Source organism: Nicotiana attenuata, chromosome 10 (genome assembly GCF_001879085.1).
Source record: "Nicotiana attenuata strain UT chromosome 10, NIATTr2, whole genome shotgun sequence".
Lineage (NCBI taxonomy): Eukaryota > Viridiplantae > Streptophyta > Magnoliopsida > Solanales > Solanaceae > Nicotiana > Nicotiana attenuata.
Window position 1 is genome coordinate 38487193 of NC_031998.1, and position 7169 is coordinate 38494361.

Sequence of the window (7169 nt, forward strand, 5' to 3'; positions counted from 1 at the left end):
AATTTCACAACAAGTTCCATACCTCCCAACAAGACCGACTCAACAAATTGATGAGATTGTGAGACTTCAAACAGAAACCAAATGGAGACGACTACACGAGACATGGGGCAGATTTAAGGGAATGTTGGTTATGTGCCCCCACCATGGTGTTCCAGAGCAGATGTTGGGACAACGGTTTTACATGGGACTGTCAGACAACTTGAAGAATATAGTTGATGCCTCTGCTGTTGGGGCATTCTTGACCAAGACTTGGAGAGAAGGTCAGAATTTGCTCGACAAGATGGCGCAGAATTCGGGTTGGACATCTAGGAATGCACCCATCACTCCAGTGGTGCACTCAGTGCCTCTTGATCCTTCTAATACAATGGCTGAAAACATGGCGACTCTTCTGACGCAAATGAGCATCCTCACCAAAAAGGTGGAGGAATCAGGGCAGAAGCAACAGGTTCATATAGTAGACACTACCAATGGGGGCTTGTGCACATCTTGCATTAGCCAGCCAATTGGTAATCCATGGAATACAGAGCATGATCATCATCACCAGCACCCTGAAGATATGAACTATGTGGCTAACTATGGGGGTCAGTGGCAAGGTAATCAGAACTGGGGTCAGCAGCAGTACAGACCACCGCAGCCACAGTATAACGCCGGAAACATGGGAGGCATGAGACCCCCCAACAACATGGCACCGTATCCTAGACCACAAGGGTACAACAATCAGCAGCAAGGGTACCACCCACCTCAGCAACAGCAGGGTGGAAGACAGGAAGACGGGTTTGCAAGGCTTGAAGCAATGATGCAGCAGGTTATTGGGTCCAATGCTAAAATAAATGAAAGGGTGGATGCACATGATGCAGCTATCAAGAATATTGAGGTACAAGTGGGCCAGATTTCAATGTCACTTAACAATCGTCCTCAAGGGACATTACCTGCAGATACCCAAATCAATCCAAAAGATCAGGGCCCAAAGCAGCTGATGGCGGTGAGTCTACGAAATGGCAGGGATCTAGATGTTGAGCAAGAGAGAGCTCAAGAAAACATACAGGCTGAGACACTAATTCCAGTACCCATTGAGCTGGATGACTCTACGGGATTGACAGAGGTAACAGTTCAGCCTGCTCCTGAAGAAAAGAATATGCAGTAAGAGACCGAGACAGTAGTTGAGCCAGTAGCGGAACCAATAGTTGAGACAGTAGCTGAGAAGGAGAAATCCCAAGTGATTGGGAAGAAAAGACCTCCTGCACCATTCCCGCAAAGGTTGGCCAAGCATCAAAAGGAGGAGCAGTATAAAAAGTTCCTAGAGATGCTCAAACAAATCCAGATAAACATTCCACTGATTGAAGCTCTAAAGGAGATGCTGGGATACGCTAAAATGATGAAGGACTTGATGTCTCTGAAGTTTGACTTTCAAGACTTGTTGACTGTGACCCTTACTCAGACATGTAGTGCAGTGGTATCTAGACCTGTTGCTGAAAAGCTATCTGATCCGGGTAGTTTTACAATTTCATGCACTATTGGGAACTATGCCTTTGCTAAGGCACTCTTTGATTTAGGGGCCAGCATTAACCTCATGCCCCTGGTCATTTATAAGAGGTTAGGCATTGGGAGAGCTAGACCTACCTCTATGTTGTTGCAGCTGGCCGACAGGACTGTTAAGCGTCCATTTGGGATTCTTGATGATGTGCTTATTCAGGTGGGGAAATTCGTGTTCCCTGCAGATTTTGTAATCTTAGATTGCAAAGTGGATGAAGAAATTCCTATAATTCTAGGACGACCCTTCTTGGCCACGGGGAGAGCTTTGATTGATTGCGAGACTGGGGAGCTTAAGATGAGGCTCAATGATGAAGAAATTATATTCAATGTGCAGAAATCGATGAGACGACCAAGTGAGTTCGCAAATTGTTCCCTTATTGATGCAGTGGATGTAATAGTAGAGGCTGATGATGAGGCGTTGACGGTTGAGGATACCCTTGTTGCATGCTTGACAAATTTGGATGAAGTGAATGGTGAGGATTTGGCAGAATGGGTGTTGGCACTGGAAGGAAAAGGGTTCTGGGAGAGAAATCTGGAGTTCGAGCCCTTGCACTTAGAAAAGAGAGAGACCCCTCCAGCTAAACCATCCATCGAGGAACCCCCTAAGCTGGAACTGAAGCCATTACCAACCCACCTCAGGTATGAATTTCTGGGTCCTGACTCCACATTACCTGTTATTATTTCATCTGGTTTGTTAGATGTGCAGGTTCAACAGCTTCTACAGGTATTAAGGGAGTGTAAAACTACCATTGGGTGGACCATGGCAGACATCAAGGGGATCAGCCCCGCATACTGCATGCACAAGATTCTGCTGGAAGATGGGCACAAACCTTCCAGGGAACATCAGAGACAGCTAAACCCGAATATGAAGGAAGTGGTGAAGAAGGAAGTGATAAAATGGTTGGATGCGGGAATCATTTTCCCAATCTCTGACAGTAGCTGGGTTAGCCCAGTTCAATGTGTGCCTAAAAAGGGTGGCATGACGGTGGTAAAGAATGAAAACAATGAACTTATATCAACAAGAACCGTCACAGGCTGGAGAATCTGCATGGATTATAGAAAGTTGAATCTAGCCACCAGGAAAGACCACTTCCCACTTCCCTTCATTGATCAAATGCTGGATAGGTTGGCAGGGAGGTCACACTTTTGCTTTTTGGATGGGTACTCAGGGTACAATCAGATCACCATTGCCCCTGAGGATAGAGAAAAGACCTCCTTCACATGCCCGTACGGAATTTATGCCTTCAGGAGGATGCCCTTTGGTCTATGCAATGCACCGGCCACATTCCAACGGTGCATGATGGCCATATTTACTGACATGGTAGAAGATATAATGGAGGTGTTCATGGATGACTTCTCAGTGGTGGGGAACTCATTTGAGGACTGCCTAGTGAATTTGACGCGTGTGCTGAAACGGTGCATTGAGACTAACTTGGTTCTGAATTGGGAAAAGTGCCATTTCATGGTACAAGAAGGCATAGTCTTGGGGCACCGGGTGTCAAGCAAAGGAATAGAGGTTGATAGAGCAAAGGTTGATGTCATAGCAAAGCTGCCGCCGCCAACTTCAGTCAAAGCCATAAGAAGCTTTCTTGGACATGCCGGATTCTACCGGAGGTTCATTAAGGACTTCTCCAAAATCGCCAACCCTCTTTGTAAGTTGTTAGAGAAAGATCACCATTTTGTATTTTCTGATGATTGCAGGGTAGCTTTTGAGGAGTTAAAGCAAAGGCTGGTCACAACACCCATNGCGGAGGTTTGACCGTGTTCGCATAGAGTAAATAACTGCTGGTCAGTAGGGCTTTTAAATCATTTTGTTCCGCGGAGGTTAGCCATTCTCCACCATTTTTGAACCACCTTGAGAGCTTTTTGGTAGAGTTTGAAGAGGATTTTGTCGGGAATTGATTGGAGGTAAGTCTCGTGACTTAGAAACATCATTTTATTGAAGAATCAACCTTTAATTCTTAGAAACTTGGGTAAAAATTTGAAGAACTGGGGCTTGGTTTTTGGAGTGTAAAATTGGAATTTGAAGAGGCATTTGAACTCCGATTTTGATGAATTTGATATGTATAGACTCGTGGCGAGACGAGAAATCCGGTGATGTGAATTTCGTAATTTTTCGAAAAGTGGGCCCGGGGCTCAGGTTTTGCCAACTTCGTGATTTTTAATATTTTTCGAGTCTTTTCGATTGGGTTATGATCCATTAGCCTATTGTGATGTATTCCTTGTGGTTTTGATCAGATTCGACGCGCGAGGAGGTCGATTCGAGGGGAAAAGGCATAGCGAGCTAGACTTTTGGCCGGCTAGAGGTGAGTAATGATTTTAAATGATGTTCTGAGGGCTTGAGACCCCGGATTTGCACAACTTGGTGCTGTGTTGAGATGAGACACGCGTTCAATGACGAGCGCGGGGTCATTTACTATTGGGGGCTGTGACTTGGTCCAGCCCGGATAATATTTTACTGCGTGTCAGCTATGACTTGTTGTTTTCACTATGTTTTGGGCTCATTGCCATACTTGGGCTTGTTGCCGACTGTTTGAACTCTTTGTGAGCTGTTATCACTGTTTTCCCTCACTATTTGAAATACTATTTGAACTCAGTCCATGTGATTTACACTGTTTCATGAACTCAGCTATATTTTTACTCAAACTTGGAGTTTTAACTGATATTTGAACTATTGTTGAGTTTGGTATTATTGTTTACTGATGCCCGAGAGGCTTTGACTATTTTTGGACTGATTGAGGCCAAGGGCCTTATGTGAGGGCATGATGAGTGAGGTGAGGAGGCTTTCAGGCCTCGAGTGCATTGTGAGCAGGCTTTCAGGCCTCGTATTGATATTGTTCAGGCTTTCAGGCCTTGTTGATAGCGCTTGGGCTGTAGGAGCCCCTCCGGAGTCTGCACACCCACAGTGAGCGTGGGTACCCATCTAGAGTGATTAAATATCGAACAGTGGTAACAATGACACTGTTATACGCGTTTGGTCAGGTAACAATGACTGACCAGTCAGGTAACAATGACTGACCAGTGGTAACAATGGAACTGTAATACGCGCTTGGTCAGGTAACAATGGCTGACCGGTCAGGTAACAATGGTTGACTTACTGGTTGAGTATGATTGATTTTTAACTGTTTTCAAAAAGATTTTCTTCCAATATTTCACTGGTTTCTACTGTTTATCTGATGTTGCTGCTTGAGATTGCATTATTTGTGCCCTTGTGGGATTTTATGTTCTCAGTTGTTATTTATTTTTATTACTCACTGGGTCGGAGTACTCACATTACTTCCTGCACCATGTGTGCAGAGACAGGCACAGCTGAGTTCGTACCTGAGCGCTGATTTCCTTCCAGACCAGGCGGACTAGGAGAGACGAGGTAGCTGTCGATGTCCACAGCCCCGTTTCTTCCTTATCTTCTGCATACTTTATTCATCTTCAGGCTATGTTTCCCGACTTGTAGTATTTTCATCAACTCTGTAGTAGCTCGTGACTTGTGACACCCCGACCATCGGGTTGAGTTTGGGATGGTTTTTCCTCGTTATGTTGCGTTAATATCGCACTTATGATTAATCAGTATATATGGTTTAAACCTGTTTATGCTAAGAAATTGTTAAAAGTAGTGTTGATTGTTCTGTTGGCTGGCCTTGTCTTCACGAGAAGCGCCATCACGGCCGGGTGGGAATTGGGTCGTGACAAGAATAAGTCTAAAAATTGAGAATTTAATATAGTTTAGAAAGGGATATCTCTTTTATGACTATTATTTAATAATACTTACATAATATTAGTATTATTAATTCTATTTCAAGTTGTTAAGAATTTAATATGGTCGATATAAGAGTATATAATTTTAGATAATAAATATATTATAATGATATGGTGTTTTACTATCTTAATAACTTATTAGTTATCATAAACCAAATTATATATTAAATCTAAGAATTGAGAATTTAATGTGATTCGGAAGGGAATCATATCTCTATTGTGACTAGTATTTTATATTTTTATAACACTTAAATATTTCCGATACTATTAATTTTATTTCAAAAAGGTTAAGAATTTAAAATGGTTAATATAAAAGTATAAAATAAAACTAACTAGTATATCATACTTCATATTAAATAAATTATAATTCAGTTTAAATAAATTTAAAATTTATTAACGTAATGGTCTAATACTATTTTGATACCTTAATAATTATCATAAATATAATTAAACGCTAATTTAAAAAGGGATAATTTCACATTAGTACAACTCACACACCTGACTTGCAACATAATAGCCTAGATATCACATCGCAAATCGATAGCCCAAAAATAATAGGCTAATTCCTGAAAAAACAGCTTATTTCACACAATCAACATATTATCTGAAGGTAAGAAATTCAAACACCTTTATGTGCAATTGCTGAAGCAATCCAACAGGATAAAAGAAAAATAAAAAATTGATAAATGAATTGTGGAATTCCTCCAACGCGTACAAATCTGTTTCATATAGCACATACACGAAAAAGAAGAAGAGAAGGAAGTGTCAAACTTCTGTAGAGACCTCTTACACGCTAACAATGTATATACATCCTTATAAACTGAAAAAATATATATTTATACAACATTATACACAAATATACACATTTATACATAATTATACAATACTGTATAACTTGTATAAACATGTATAATAGTGTTTAAGAGGTGTCTGTATACCCATATACACAATTATACACTATTATACAGTGTCGATACAGCCTGCTACATAGTTATGATTTTCCAGAACTTCAAACTTCAAACTTCAGAATCTTTCAAAATTACCAGAACTTCAAACTTCAAAATCCTCCAAAATTAGTGGTTGTTTGTTGGTGCAAATCAAGTTTGAGAGCTATTTATTTTCAGATCTGTGTGTATTTTCATGTTTCTTTCAAAAATCTTCTTCGTTCTTCTGCTTGCCACCATGGACGACGGAGTCTTTCTTCGAGCCATTAATGGCAGAACTGTGTAGCGGGTAAAGGAAGGGAATAGCGGCGGCTAGGTTAAGAGAGGATGAGGGATCTATGTGGGTTAGAGAGAAAGAAGTTAGAGGCGGTGAGAGAGAGAAGGGAATGAAGAAAGAAGAAAATAATAAAAACCCTAAAAGTATGTCTTTAATAGTGGGCTAAAGGCTGAAAAGTTTCTTTCAAGTTATGTACAACATGGGCTATATAGGGTAAGAGCTTTAAATATGGGCCATTTCGGTTGGGCTATTAGGCCAAGTGACATGGGCTGTAATTCTTTCATTTAAAAAGCTATTATAATTGAAATATAAGGATATAAAAAAATCTAAAAGTAATATCACATATGGCAAAAAATTGTGCAAAAATATTTATATTTTATGCAAATAGATGATTTTTTCTTAATTTACTTAATGTAAGTTATATATTTATTTTTTATGAGCATAGTTATTTTTCTTTTATATATTTGTTGTTGAATTTATTTGCATTTATACATTTGTATTACAGCACCAAAAAAAATAGTAATTTTTTATTTAAGTAACAAGTAAAAGAAAGCAAAAATAGTGCTATATAAGAAAAGGTAAAGCTACGACAAAGCAAACCAACCCTTCAAAAAAAAGAACAAAGCAAACCAAAACCTAAGCTCAACGATCTTCTCTCAATC